This window comes from Peromyscus californicus, unplaced genomic scaffold (assembly GCF_007827085.1).
Source record: "Peromyscus californicus insignis strain IS unplaced genomic scaffold, ASM782708v3 Scaffold_22__1_contigs__length_63687245, whole genome shotgun sequence".
Taxonomy (NCBI): Eukaryota; Metazoa; Chordata; class Mammalia; order Rodentia; family Cricetidae; genus Peromyscus; species Peromyscus californicus.
The window spans coordinates 7,433,241-7,448,588 of NW_026294525.1; the positions used below are offsets into that span (position 1 = coordinate 7,433,241).

Here is a 15,348-nt window from a genome sequence, read left to right on the forward strand (position 1 = left end):
TCCTCTGTCCCACCCCATCCCAGGGTTGTATGTGGAGAGACAGGTATCAGGGACAGGTATCATGTTTTCATCTTCAAGTCTGATCCTTTGCCAGCTTCCAGGACTGCACCTCCATTGACAGAGTCCCAAAGCTCCCTGAATTGTGCATTACTCAGACAAGCAGACAGCTGACTCAGGGATGACAGGGGCACAGAGGGCAGCCTCCGTAGAGGTCACAGGGAACTCACATTCCCCACACAGTCAGCACTGAAGTATGTATTCAGTCCTTCGTCTTTCCAAAGTTCTCCAGATCTGGAGAACACATGCAAACAGAGCTAGCCATTTTCTCTGACCTCCTGGAAGGTAACTGGGGAGAAAGGGTGACCTCCATGCCATAATCACAACAGAAAGATGAAATACTGAGACCAGATACAAAGGACACCCACACTCGGAGGGTACTGGACTGTGTGTTTAGGTATATTAAGTGTGTGTCTCCTGTAGGATCTCCTAATGGACGTCAGCATGGCTCTCACACACTGCCCTCTGCAGCCACCAGCTGTGGAGGGCCAGGTCCTATGGTCATCTACACCCTCATTGAATTAGAGATGGATTCTCCCTAATTTTCCCATAGCGTGGTTAAATTTAAGACGTCCCTAAAAGAGAATGTGCTCTGCTTCCACTCCACTGTTACTGGCTGCGTGGTTTGCAGGTAACCATCTGACTTCTCCCAGCCCACTCCCTTAATTTATATCTCCAAAGAGTGTCTTCAAAAAGTAAATGAGGCCGGGCGGTGGTGGCGCACGCCTTTAATCCCAGCACTCGGGAGGCAGAGGCTGGCGGATCTCTGTGAGTTCGAGGCCAGCCTGGGCTACCAAGTGAGTTCCAGGAAAGGCGCAAAGCTACACAGAGAAACCCTGTCTCGAAAAACCAAAAAAAAAAAAAAAAAAAGTAAATGAGATTTATTAGACATCCAGCAATTTCTGCTACATGGCAAATAAAAGCTGAAAAGGTATGTATTCGTTACCTTTCTGTTGCTGTGATAAAACGCCATCACTGAAAACATCTTATAGAAGAAAAAGTTTATTTTGGCTTAGGGTCCCCCACAGGTCAGGGGCAGGGGAGAGTCCATAATGGCAGGGGAAATAGCAGCGGGCAGCTGAGAGCTCACATCTTCGATGGGTACAGAAAGCAGAAAGGAAGGTCGGACTAGAAGTGGGACACAGCTGTGATCTCCCACTCCAGTGCAGTGACTCACTTCCTCCAGCAAGGCTCCACCGCCTACAGGTTCCACAACTATCCAAACCACAGGGCCAGCTGGAGTCAAGTCTCCAAGTGCGTAAGCCTCCGTGATACATTTCTCATTCAAACCCCAACAGCTCCCACATAAACGATACATTCAAATGTGACAAAACACAACTTCATAGATTTACTGCATGAAAATTAATCTGGACACACTTTCATTTGTAAATTGGGAAGAATTTTCATTTGAACTGCTCACTTAGAGGTTTGATGTGTTTCCCCTTGGCTTCCTGACATTGGACCTCAGCATTTGTGCCCAGCAGATTCCAAGACTGTCTGTGTGCTACCCTTCACTACTGAATAGAAGGTGGGAAACTGGTTGTTCAGAAGAATTAATTCCCTCCGGTTTTAGCAGCTTGAGAATCAGCATGCTTGCAGTTTCATGCTGCATGGAAACAACTTCCCCTGGGTGCCTGGTGTTCCCAAGCCCTTGATGAATGAGGTGCAAGTTCTACACTTAACCTATCTGGACTTTCCACCGAAACCCCATCACCTATCTAGTTGGAGAGATTGTTTTGGTTGTCAGACCCTGAAATTTATTCTAACTTCTGAATTCTTGAGACTCATTCATAGATTCAGAAAGTATTTCTTAAAACCTGTCACAGGTCCAACATCTATAGAATGACACAAGGAGCCAGGCTCAGTCACTGGTGTGAAGAGTTAAACACGAACACGGGGAAGCAAGCAGAACACTGTCAGCTAGACAGTGGCAGGTGGCTTTAGAACAAGCACAGGATGGCTGGGCAGAGGTGGGGCCATGTGGTCATGTTTGCAGGTGAATACGTGGGAAAATTGCAAGGGCCAGCACCAGCAGTTCAGGGAGGCACCAGCTAGCCTGTCAGAGGCTGTGACTGCCCAGGGGAGGATAGCTTAGTGACTGAGAGCTGATGTCCAAACAGCATGATGGGAAGTCATGCTGAGCAAATGGGATTTGTGTACACTGGTAAAATATACCCACAGTTAACATAAGAACATAGTTTGTGAAGGCTGAAGAGATGGCTAAGCAGTGAGAGATGGTTGTTCTCTCAGGAGACCAGAGTTTTATTTCAGTACCCACATCAGATGGCTCTTAGAGTTGCCTGTAACTCTAGTTTCAAGGTGTCCATCACCCTCTTCTGGCCTCCACAGGAACCAGAATTCACATGTGCAAACCTACACGCAGATACATGCACATATACACACAATTTTAAAATAAATATTACGAGAAAAGGACATACATTTCTATTACAGAAAATCAAGTCATCTTGGCTATAAGAATTACAAAAATTAAACACAGCACTCCAGTGTCCTCAGGGCCTGGTTTTCAGATTTCAGGTTTGTACTAACCTCTTTATCATTAATTGTCTTTGTAAACTATTCCTATACTTATAGAATTGGGATCTCATTGCAGGTTACAGTGTGACTAATCATGAGTAAATGCATGCTTAGACTTTTTATGCCAACTATGATGATGTTTCATTTTGCAATTACTTTATGTACCCCTATCATATCTGCACATGGAATTTTGGATCCAGCCCTAGGAAATGTGTATGTATACACACACACACACACACACACACACACACACACACACACACACACACACACACGCTCAACCATCAACCCAGAGTGGAGTCATGTCCAAATGAACCTACCCTAACTGGAAAATTTTGTTAAGTCAAAGTATGTAATAGCAATAGACCCTACCCATTGGGCGCCTTAACCTGGCAGCGTGCGGTAATGCTTTCCTACCCTGGGGTCTGGAAGTGTGGCCCAGTGCTGCTGCCCAGCACTGTAAGAACATATAGTTTCACATGTCCCAGCTCAGGAAAAGATCAGAATCCAAAACTTGAAATGTAGCTTCTGCTGGGTGTATGCAACTTTTGCACCATTGCAAAGTCAAAGAAAACAATGAAGAACTACACACACACACACACACAGAGAGAGAGAGAGAGAGAGAGAGAGAGAGAGAGAGAGAGAGAGAGAGAGAGAGAGTTCCCTTCTCTCATATTTACCAATTAATATGAGAGAAAAGTCATCCTGTGTTTGTTTACATGCAGTGTGAGAAATAGCAGCCCTCTGTTTTGCCAGGGTAAAATTGTATCTAAATCAGTGGCTGGAGGTGGGGGCATATGGAGGAATCAGAAATTTATTTTTTCAAAGTCATAGACTTAATGTGAGTTTTAAAAGAAAAGCAGGAGGCTGGAGAGTTGGCTCAGTGGTTAAGAATTCATATCACTCTTGTAGGGGGAGGGCCCTGACCCTGGTTTCTAGTACCCAAGTCAGGCAACTCCCAACTGCCTGTAATTTCAGGCCCAGGAGATCCTGCACCCTTTTTCAGCCTCCACAGGCACTGCACACATATATATGCATATACCCTCCATCTCCCGATACCACATACAGGCATATACATAATTTAAACCAAAATAAAAATAGGTCCTTAAAAGAGAAGCAGGAAACAAGAGAAAGACAAGAAACAAAGCTTCCTGTGGAAGTCAAAGGCTTGCCAAATTCTCTCCATGCTTTTGATAGCCCAAGGGCTTGTTGGTCTGGTGTTGAAACTTGAGTGGCAACATGTTAAAATGGACTATGACTCATGTACATAACTCATGATTCTCTCTGCTTTCTGGCATGACTCAGAATTTGCCAGTGTTTGCAGACTTTACAGATCCGGGGTGATAGCCCCCCCCCCCCTTAGCTTCCTAAAAGAGCCACTTCCTCTTTGTGATTGAAACACTGCTCAGTGAGAGAACTGGAAAGTTCCTCAAACCTATGTTCATCTCAGTGGTCAGCCCATCCAATGACAGTTATGTGCCTCCTAAGGATTAGGTGTGGTAGAGGAACAGATGCCACTACCTTGGAGCTGTGAGGCACCCTGGTGGTGTTCCCTCTAAACACAGGAAACAGAAGATCATCTCACCCATTAGAACATCATGTTTACCACCCTTGAGAAAGGAAATCAATCTGCTTTCTCTATGTTTGCTACAAGGCCAGTAGAGTGCTGACAGACACTGTCCCTGGATGTGCTCCAGAGCATGGTACCCAAAGCATTGCATATGCCAGGCTGTACCAATAGACTGTCTCCTTAGCTCAAATTCACTTTTATTTTGAGCCAAGATCTCCCTATATTGCTCAGGCGGGTCTTGAAATTATGGTCCTCCTGCTTCAGCATCCCAAATTGCTGGGATTACAGGGACACACCTCCACTCCTTGTAACAGAGTTCTTTAACCTTTATATGGAGTTTTAGAATATTTCTCTGGTGCTGTTCTCCAGAAGGACTTGCTCTGTGGATGGCTTCATACATATAGTGCCAATGACTGACCAAGGTTCTGGTCTCCTGTTAAGTTGTAAGCCTGTAACCAGAATAGTTGTTAAGATCCGTTGGTGGATTAGGGACAGGAAGATTCAGAATAACTGATCACATAGCAAGAGCACCTGAAACCTTTTACCGTATGAAGCCAGCTGTGTTCTGAGTTTCCCACAAAAGAAAGTGTCAACACACGGTCCTGAGGTCCCAGAAAAAGATGATGCTTCTCATGTGTAATTGTGGTGTGACGAGTTATTTATTTCTGAAATAAACTCATTGTAATTGTGAGTGTATACAAGGGCTCACAGATCAGTTCAGAGCTCATGAATGCTGATGGTTTTGACTGGGGTGTGATTTATGCTCACTGTTGAGCACTGCTGACAAGTACGTGCATGTGAGCGCCATCATCACAATCCAGTTTGGGAACACTTCTGTCACCCTAAGACATTCCCTCCTGTATTTTTGAGGTGTCCTTCCCCCTACCTGCAGCCCTGTGTAGCCACTGTGTACAGAGTTTTATCTGTTATATAAAAAGGTCTTATTTATGGAATCGTTCTATATGATGGTTGATCTGACTTTCTCACTGTAATCTTGAAATTCTTTTTAAGTTGTTTCATGTAAATGATATGTACTGTGGAACAATCCTTTTCTACACTATGAATATGCATTACTCTCATTAGTGAATAAAAAACTGATAGGCCAGTAGCTGGGCAGGAAGTTACTCAGGAAAGTCAAACTGAAAATGATGGTAAGGAGAGCAGAGTCAGGAGAGATACCAGCCAGCCACTGAGCAAGCAGGACATGTAAAAAATGAGGTAACAAGCCATGAGCAACATTGTAAAGCATAAATAGAAATATGGGTTAATTTAAGTGTAAAAGTTAGCTAGTAACAAGCCTGAGCTATCTATCAGTTGAGCATTTATAATTAATATAAGCCTCTGTGTGGTAATTTTAGAAGCAGCTGCCTGGTATCTGGGAATTTCTGGCAGGACATAAATGTCTGTCTACAGACGTGTCTTTTTCATTGCTAAGGATTGGACCCAGAGCCTTATGCATGTTAGGCAATCACTGTACCACTGAGCTATACTCCTGATCTCAGCCCATTAAAGTCTTCTTTGACCCGTCCTGCAGGTCAGGTTATTGGGTGAGACCCGAGGAGGCACCTCCTGAAAGATCAATGGGGGCGAGAGAGAAAGGAGACCAGGCGCATAAAGGAAGACAAAGTCAGTCTGAGTCGCGTCAAGGTCTCGTTTATTACAAGGGGAGTCAGGCTTATATATGCTGGGAGCTAGGAGAAGTAGATAGGGGTATGGAAAATTACTAGGAGGAAGTTAGGGTAAGGTAGGGTTCAGGGAAGGTCTCTTTGTTCCAGGGCTTGATCAACAGACCATGCAGCAGACCATCATGTTTCAGGAAGTTAATCTAAAAGTACATACTGTGGTTTTGTTGAAAAATGGTTGCTATTGAAACTGTTAACGGAAAGTTAGGTACACAGCTTTTTCCCATGAGAATCAGTTAGGCTCCGTGGCTCCTGACAATTCCCCCTTCTTTCTATAAAATGGCCAAAGCAGGCTTTGGTCATAAATCGAGAGGGCCCCTGTCTTAGGCTGTATGGGGTGCGTCCTGTGTCTGGCAACGTGCCATGTTGAGCTGGTCTCTGGCGACCTCTGTACGTTGTGCTCCCAGCACAGGCCCCATACTATTCCCGTCATTGAGTACCCTCTAGCTTTTAGTTGTAGGGGTTTTTAGGTTCGTAGGCCACTGAACCTGAGCCTTTCACCTGTTTCAATAGTTTGATCTCGAGTTTCTATCCGATGGTAGTGTACTGAAACGGTTTTTGATAGGGCCGAATCGATCTGATTTTTGATGAATTGTGTTAGTAGTTGAAAAGCCCAAGGACCAAAGGTGAGGAGGAGAAGGAAAATGATCAAGGGGGCCAAGAGGGTAGGGATCAGAGTAGAAAGCCAAGGGAACCCCTTTAGCCAGCCCTCAAACCAATTGTTTTGATTTTCAAAATCACGTTTTCTTTGTGCCAATCTTTCTCTTAGTTTCTCCATTGATTCTCTGGAATCACTTTTGAGCATTTATAATTAATATAAGCCTCTGTGTGGTAATTTTAGAAGCAGCTGCCTGGTATCTGGGAATTTCTGGCAGGACATAAATGTCTGTCTACCCAAAGGGGTCAATCCTGTGTTACAGGCCCAGTAGGACCCGTTGGGGGCTTCGAGATAATAGCTACCCCAGTGTGATCGGCATAAAAGCAGCATTCTTCCTTCAAGGCTGCACATAATCCCCCCTCCTTTAAAAATAGTAAATCCAGCCAGGCGGTGGTGGCGCACGCCTTTAATCCCAGCACTCGGGAGGCAGAGCCAGGCGGATCTCTGTGAGTTCGAGGCCAGCCTGGTCTACAGCGCAAGATCCAGGAAAGGCGCAAAGCTACACAGAGAAACCCTGTCTCAAAAAACCAAAAAAAAAAAAAAAAAAAAAATAGTAAATCCAGACCTCTTCTGTTTTGTAACACAACCTCAGAGAGTGAGGTTAAAGACTTCTCCAGAGCAGAAATGGATCTTTCTATGGCCTCTAGGTCAGTAGTCATAGCCATTTGTAACTGCATAAGGTGGTTGCTCTGCACGAGGGCAGTAGTTCCTGTACCAATTCCTGTAGCGATGCCCCCAATACCTAACAAGAGGGCAATAGTCATAGACACAGGTTCTCGAGTGTATCTGCCTCTCTGCTCGAAGAATTTCATCACTGAGCTTTCTTGATGATAAGTGACATGAGGCCATAACTGGACCATCACACAAAATTCATGGGAATCATTAAATATCTGAGCAGATACGCAAGGGGTCAATCCTGTGTTACAGGCCCAGTAGGACCCGTTGGGGGCTTCGAGATAATAGCTCCCTTTATAGGGTGTCAATGTTTGTTTACAGAGGTGGCTATGGGTTGATGGAATCTTGCCCAAACAAGAACCTCGTCCAGAGACTTCAGGGAGTGCTAGCTTATGTGGCTTAGTCTGACACCTATTGCTCGGGGAAGTGAGGTTATTGGCAGTAGACTGAAAGGCAATTCCTTCATAATAAGGGGGACTGGAGGCAAGGCAGAGCCAGCAACCCAAGGTTTTGTAGTTGGAGTTTTCCTGCCTGGCCCACAGTCAGGACAAATCTCTCTCACCCGCCAGTCCCACAGCCTCTCAAACCCAACCAAGTAAACACAGAGACTTATATTGGTTTCAAACTGTATGGCCGTGGCAGGCTTCTTGCTAACTGTTCTTACAGCTTAAATTAATCCATTTCCATAAATCTATACCTTGCCACATGGCTCCTGGCTTACCGGCATCTTCACATGCTGTTTCTCATCGTGGCGGCTGGCAGTGTCTCTCTGACTCAGCCTTCTACTTCCCAGCTTTATTCTCCTCCTTGTCCCGCCTACACTTCCTGCCTAGCCAATGGCCAATCAGTGTTTTATTTAATGACTAATCAGCAACACATTTGCCATACAGAACATCCCACAGCACTTCCCCCTTTTTTTTTTTAAAAAAAAAGGAAGGTTTTAACCTTAACAAAGTAAAATTACATATAATTTGGGAATTTGGGCGTAGCTTCTCTTACTACTTCCTGCTGGAGGGGGGCGCTGTATCTTATGGGGATACAAAGAAAATTTTAGGATCATGGAAAAGTCCATGAGGGTGTATCGTCTGAGCCAGTTGCCATCAAACCATTCTGGATGTTGGATCATCTGGGCCATGGTGTCATCGGAGACCTTTCAGGGGGTCTTGGCTGGTCAAACCTGATGTATCTTAATCTGGAACAAATCCATAGCCTCTGGCTTTCTGTGGAAACAAAAGCAGAGTCTCCTTTCCAAAGTAACATATCCTTACATTCAAATTTTGAAGTCAAGATACCTTTAAAATATACATTTTGGCGTAACTCAACAGCTTTTACAATGAAATGTTTTTCTGCAGTTAAAAGTCCCAAAGACAAGACAATGCAGATTCTCTGTGTAATATCCATTTTTACGTGGCTTATTTTTTATACTACCTTTACTGTCTCTTTAAAGACTTTATTTTTTAAAACTATGTATTTGTTTCTATAACTCTATATATCACCTTTTTTGTCTCTTTTAAGCCTACGTATATTTTACACATATTGTAAACTATTACATCTGAATCTGTCTTATTGTGAATCTATTGCCTTAAACTACAGCAGCTGTGGCTGCTGGCTCCGCCCACCTCAGCTTCCCAACGTGGCTACGTTTACCACCAGCTCTGGGAGCTATGTGGGTCTATGCTTTTATCCAAGCAGCTTGTAGCCCAGAAACCTCTTTTTTTTGTTTTGTACTAGAAAAAGCTAAATTCACCATGCAGCTTAATGTGCCACTTTCAGAGGCCTCATTCCCGCCACCGGGTGTATTCTAGGAACCCACCAGTAGCTCAAACCGGCAGCTGCCGCTCATTTGAGAGAGACAATTAGGAAGCTGTTTTTAGCTCCATTTTAGAATCTTTTTTTCTCAGTTTTTAGGTGGAAACTCTTGCCCCACGTTGGGCGCCATTTGTAGTTGGAGTTTTCCTGCCTGGCCCACAGTCAGGACAAATCTCTCTCACCCGCCAGTCCCACAGCCTCTCAAACCCAACCAAGTAAACACAGAGACTTATATTGGTTTCAAACTGTATGGCCGTGGCAGGCTTCTTGCTAACTGTTCTTACAGCTTAAATTAATCCATTTCCATAAATCTATACCTTGCCACATGGCTCGTGGCTTACCGGCATCTTCACATGCTGTTTCTCATCGTGGCGGCTGGCAGTGTCTCTCTGACTCAGCCTTCCACTTCCCAGCTTTATTCTCCTCCTTGTCCCGCCTACACTTCCTGCCTAGCCAATGGCCAATCAGTGTTTTATTTAATGACTAATCAGCAACACATTTGCCATACAGAACATCCCACAGCAAGGTTTGGTTTGGATTTGTAGCATTTAGGGCCAGATAAACTCCCTGGACCAAATTAAACAATCTATCTCCTGTTCCCCCAAAAGGAGTAAGGAGAGTGCCGTTACTGGAGTCTACAATGGTAGTCATGTATGGTTGGGAAAGGGACGAGGATGAGGTGAGGGGGAAGGAGGAGGAGGTGATGGCACCTTTTCATGATTGGAGGGAACCTTTTGGTCAGAAAGAACTAAGTTGGGCCCTTCCAACTTTGGGTACAGGTTTTCTATTGTTAGTAAGATCTTGAAAGTGACTCCTTTATCTGTGCCATCAAGATACCAGCAGAGTCCCCATGTTTTTCCCGAGGGCCATTCTCGATTTGCCCTACCCTGAGGAGTGAAGGTTATGTTTAAAGGTAATGATAGCCCGTGATTATGGGCTTTCCAAGTATGGGAGCTAAAGCAAAAATGTCTATTCGTGCTAGGCTTACTGTATCCTCTTGTAACCGAAATAAGGTCCCAAGATGAAGTTGGTTTCCAGTAAGCTGCCCCTGTAGTTTCACAACCCCATCGAGCACAAAAGAAGGTCTCAAATCCCCCACATCTGGCAGCCGTGGCTTGGCTTCTACCGTCCTTAGGGCAGACATAAAAGTCAGATTGTGCTAACCTACAACGAGCTGTAGGACTAACACAGCCTGGGGCGGTCATCACGGCAGGGTTATTATCATGGAATGTCCCACAAGGGCTTGACCAAGTGGTTTTAGGACTGCGAGGAAATTGATTGCAGTTTGGAATCGTTTGACCTGCTGTACCATTTAACTGATGTTGGTCAATAATAGGTATATCCCAAGAATCCAATCCTGCAGCCAGCTGACAGAAGTCGGGAGTGAGTGACGGCCACCAGGAATAGGGAGCATGGTTTGCAGTAACCCTCCAGACCTCCTCCCCCGTTTCTGTGAAAATTCGCCAGGTAAGCTTTTTAATAGCATGGGGGCTTTCCTCGGAGATGCAGGAGAGGGGAAGGGGGAAGAGTAGTAAGCAAATGATGAAGTAGGGGTTGGTTTCTCAAGGCCCGCAACAAACAGGTCCTGCCATTGAGATGTCCGTGGCTCCCTTTATTTTCCAAGCCGGAGGCATTTCTGAAAGAAAAAAAGAGAATTTTTGTCTCAGGGTTGTATCTTGGACATAACAGTTATTTTTTCCTTAGTCTAGGGAGGCAGTCTGTGTAGAGTAAGGCTTAATCAGTCTTTCTGGTAGCCAACGAGCCCCATTTTCCTTGGAGTCATAAATACATGCAGACCCCTTTCCCCAGATTATAACTGGATCAGGACCGCCCCATTTTCCAGTTATTGGATCTTTCCAAAGGGCCTGTGCATATCCTTGTTTGGTTTCTGGGTGCCAGTGTCACTCAGCAGCAGATTTTCCAAAAACAGCCAATGTCAGAAAATTTAATACAAATAGGGCGTGAGAAAGCAGAGCTTTGTGGTTTCCCTTAAGGGGAAATAGTGTCTCTTGTGAGCTGAGTTTATTAAGAGTGTTTTTTAAAGTTTGGTGGGCTCTCTCCACGATACCCTGGCCTTGAGGGTTATAGGTTATTCCAGTGATGTGTTTAATTCCTAATTGTAAACAAAATTGTCTAAATTTGTTACTAGTATATCCCGGACTATTATCAGTTTTTATACATTTCGGCTGACCTAGCACTGTGAAGACATGTGACATATGATTGATAACATCTTTGGTGGCTTCTCCACTATGAGCGGAGGCACAAATAAATCCACTGAAGGTATCTACAGTAACATGTATAAACTTTAATTTGCTGAAAGAAGGAACATGGGTGACATCCATCTGCCATATTTGTCCAGGTGTAAGCCCTCTGGGGTTTACTCCATAACGAGGTTCAGGTAAGAGCATCAGGCAATTTTTACAGCTTTTTACAATTTCCCTAGCCTGTTCTCTAGTAATTGAGAACCTTAGTCTCAGAGTTTGAGCATTGAGGTGATGAAGGCGGTGTGCCTCACGAGCGATTGCTACCTGATCATATTCCAAGTGAGAAATCAAGATAGAATGTGTAGCAGAATCAGCAAGTTCATTCCCCTGAGCTAGGGGTCCAGGTAGGCCTGTGTGGGCATGAATATGGCCAACATAAAAGGGCAGCGACCTTTGTCGGATTAATTTTTGTAATTCAGAAAACATTTGGAAGGTGGGAGTAATGGGTTGGATTATTGGGACCATTTCCAAAGCCTGTAAAGCCCCTACCACATATCTACTGTCTGAATACAAATTAAAGGAGCGATCTTTAAAATTTTTAAAGACAGTGAGGGCAGCATATAGCTCCACCAGCTGAGCTGACTTGAAAGGGGTTGTCATAACGTTCTTTTGGCCATTGAGGACATAAGCAGCTTTACCATTACTTGACCCATCTATGAAAAGCACAGGGGAGTCCGGGATGGGCTTCATTCGGGTATTTTTAAGAAAAACAAAGGAAGTAAGGCAGAAGAATTATAGGAGTTTGTTACTGGGCATCTGTGTGTCAAGTTTTCCTTCATAGGTGCAGACAAGGATGGCCCAGTCAGGACTACGGGTGCATAACCATTCAAGTTGCTCTTTATCATATGGCATAACAATAATATCAGGGTCATGCCCGAAGTATCGAGTGGAGGGGAAAAATCTGTGACGTCCCAGTGTGAAAATCTTTTTACCTTAGCCAAATTGGTGGGGGCGTCTACCTGCCCCTTTGAGACCCACCAGGAGAATCTGACAGTCGGGGCGAGTCTAGGGCGCTGGAGCAGCGACAGCAAGAGCGCAAGTCCCGCCCGCCAGCAGGAGTCCCGCCGTCGCCAGCAATGGGCGGCAGCGGCGGCTGCTACAGCAGATGAACGCAGATGAAAGGGACCTCGGGCTCAGTGGCTCAGTGTGCTCTTGCCCCAGGAGCTTGGCGCACAGGTGGCACGCAGCGGTCAGGGGGACTTGACCTGCGGCACCAGCCCCCAAAAGGTGGGGAGGAGGGAGTGTGCAGATAAAGGGGAAGTGGGGTAGAGGGAATTAGACAGATAAAACATAACACAAAACATGAAATGGACCGACACAGTCCGCGCGGTAGTTGACTTGGCTCCACAGGCCCAAACTGAAAACACAAATTCAAATGGGAGTGGCCGTGAACAGCCTCGCTCCCCAAAGGAAGGAGAGACTCATCTCCTTTTTCAGATCACTCCGGAGGAGACCTCCAGAGTGGGGACCCGGGGACCCTTGAGCACGTCTGCTCTCCTGCACAAGTCCCAGACACAAGTCCTGCACACTTCTGCAGGCACCGAATACAAACGCCAAATCAACCAGACAAAAGACAAGGACACAACAACATAAAACATAGATCGAGCTCGTTTTTACCTCCAACTGGCTGAGTGGGGGTGTTAGCTCATTAGGGATAGGCTCATTGATAAGAGAGGGGGAGACCGGGGCGGCTGCAGGGTCACCTGTGATCTTGATGTTCTTTTGAGCCTCCTTTAGGGGAGAAGCAGCCGTTCTTGTTTTACTTTCATTTTTTAACGGAGTGGCCGCCGCCGCGACTCCAGACTCATTATCCAGTGTCAGGCAGGAGGAGTTTGAGAGAAAATCCTCTGCAAGGGCTAGTAAATGTGAAACACACCCGTCTCCTTCTGCTTCCTTTAAAACATCTCTAATCACACCATAAAAACTAAAAAAGGCGTCAGAGACATTTTCCCCGTCTCTGAGTAATTTGTTAATATCTTTTCCAACCTTGTTCCAAGTCAGAGGGTGAATTCCTGGGCCGTTAATCCCTAACCAGGGGCATTTCTCCTCCACAAATTAGAAGAATTTTATCAAGTCCTTTTTCTTAACTCTTATTCCTCTCTCCCTAAGGTTACCTTTCATCTCTTTGAGAAAAAGAGCCTCTTTAAATAAATTTTTACCCATGATCGATGGGACGACACTCTTACCTCAAGACTCTCCCACGTTGCATGAGTGATGCGGTCCGGGCGTCTCTACCCTGATCCTCTCTGGGGCCCCTTCCGTTGTCGGTCCAGCAGGTCACCATGCCTGGAGCCCCAAGTTGTGGGTGCCACTTGACCCGTCCCGCAGGTCAGGTTATTGGGTGAGACCCGAGGAGGCACCTCCTGAAAGATCAATGGGGGCGAGAGAGAAATGAGACCAGGTGCAAAAAGGAAGACAAAATCAGTCTGAGTCGCGTCAAGGTCTCGTTTATTACAAGGGGGAGTCAGGCTTATATATGTTAGGGGCTAGGAGAAGTAGATAGGGGTATGGAAAGTTACTAGGAGGAAGTTAGGGTAAGGTAGGGTTCAGGAAAAGGTCTCTTTGTTCCAGGGCCTGATCAACGGACCATGCAGCAAACCATCATGTTTCAGGGAGTTGATCAAAAGGTACATACTGTGGTTTTGTTGAAAAATGGTTGCTATTGAAACTGTTAACGGAAGGTTAGGTACACAGCTTTTTCCCATGAGAATCAGTTAGGCTACTTGGCTCCTGACACTTCTTGATGATTACAATGGACACATTTTGTCTGTCCACAGACCAGCAGATGATATTTGTATCACTGTTCTGAGTTGTGTTAGAAACACTATAGACAAGTCTGAGCAGACATTTGTCTCAACTGGATACCTAGGAGAGTAACTGGGTTCTCTTTGGGATCCTATAACAGAGTGTATTCCATATTTTTCTAAAATATGGAATACGCCCTGTTAGTAGTGCTGTAACTTGTTACATGAGGTTTCTAGTTTCTCCACATCATTGTCAATACTTGGTTTTGTCAACGTATTCGTTATCTGAATCTAGCTATCTGTCTGTCTATCCATCCTTCCATCTACCCATCTACCTATCATCTGTATAGTGATATCTTACTACATTTTAATATATGTTTCTCTAACTACTAGTTATAGTCAACATATCTGATGTGTTTATTAATGAGCTGTATCTGTCTTGTGTAGTGAAATTCCAGTTAGAGTCCTCTTCCTAATTATGCGTTATTTGTCATGCTATGCGCTAGGATTTATATGCAGCACATGGAATTTGGGTGGTTTTTTGTTTTTTGTTTTATTTTTTTAAGTAAAAGAATTCCCTCCGCTGAACTCCTGGAGCATTCTGGGGAGTACATAGATAAGGTGTCAGTCTCCTAACCTGAAAGATATTCATATAGAGTGCAAGTGTTTTGCATAGCACATAAAACTAAACACAACTTCTGGATTCAGACCCCATCCTTGCTCTCCCATGCCTCTCTGTTTCACCACACATGTTTGCTCACAGCTGACAAAGCATGCAAACCACACATGTCATCAGAGATGGTGCTAGAGATCTGCCTGCACCTTCTCCATGAGGAAGTACTGAGTGTTAATTATAATTAAAACAATAACTCTTTAATGAAGCATCAGTAACTCTGATTAATCAACTGCTTCCCAGGCAGGCCCTTCTCAAGCTCCCAAGGGGTTCCTGCAGCAGACTGTAGTAATGCTGCTGTTTTGCACAGTGTTACTGTTTTCACAGTAAATATGTGAGCTGATTACCCATGAGCCCAGGTCAGGATGTAGTGTTGTTTTGCTTTATTCTTTATTATGTTAGAAATCCTACACAGCAGGGGGGCCTGGTATCCACAGTAGGGTCACCTTGGGACTTCTAATATGGAAATATAAATGAATCCTTTGTTGCTGTAAATTATAAACAGAGCAACAGCAGCAGCTTCCACACTTATAAATATGTATGTCCCCCCACCACCAATGAAATTACAGTGAGGAATAGATCAAAATGAATTAGCACCTGTCAGGGAAATTTGATGGGTCATTCTGCACTATAATTTTCTTCCCCTTTCTTGTGAGTGGGATATAATAGCCAAGGCCTGCA

The 15,348-nt window shown here is 44.8% G+C and overlaps 1 protein-coding gene and 1 long non-coding RNA gene across 6 annotated transcripts in view; one reads left to right on the forward strand and one right to left on the reverse strand.

Annotated features, from left to right (window-relative positions):
- The window catches only part of Prkn (parkin RBR E3 ubiquitin protein ligase), a 1,215,691-nt gene that overhangs the window by 697,363 nt on the left and 502,980 nt on the right, over nt 1-15,348 (forward strand). The window lies entirely within an intron of this gene.
- LOC128118300 (uncharacterized) lies at nt 10,578-13,155 on the reverse strand. Its single transcript, XR_008221137.1, has 2 exons — nt 12,868-13,155; nt 10,578-10,622 (listed from the first exon to the last, which is right to left on the reverse strand). It is a non-coding gene; the product is annotated as an uncharacterized LOC128118300 (long non-coding RNA).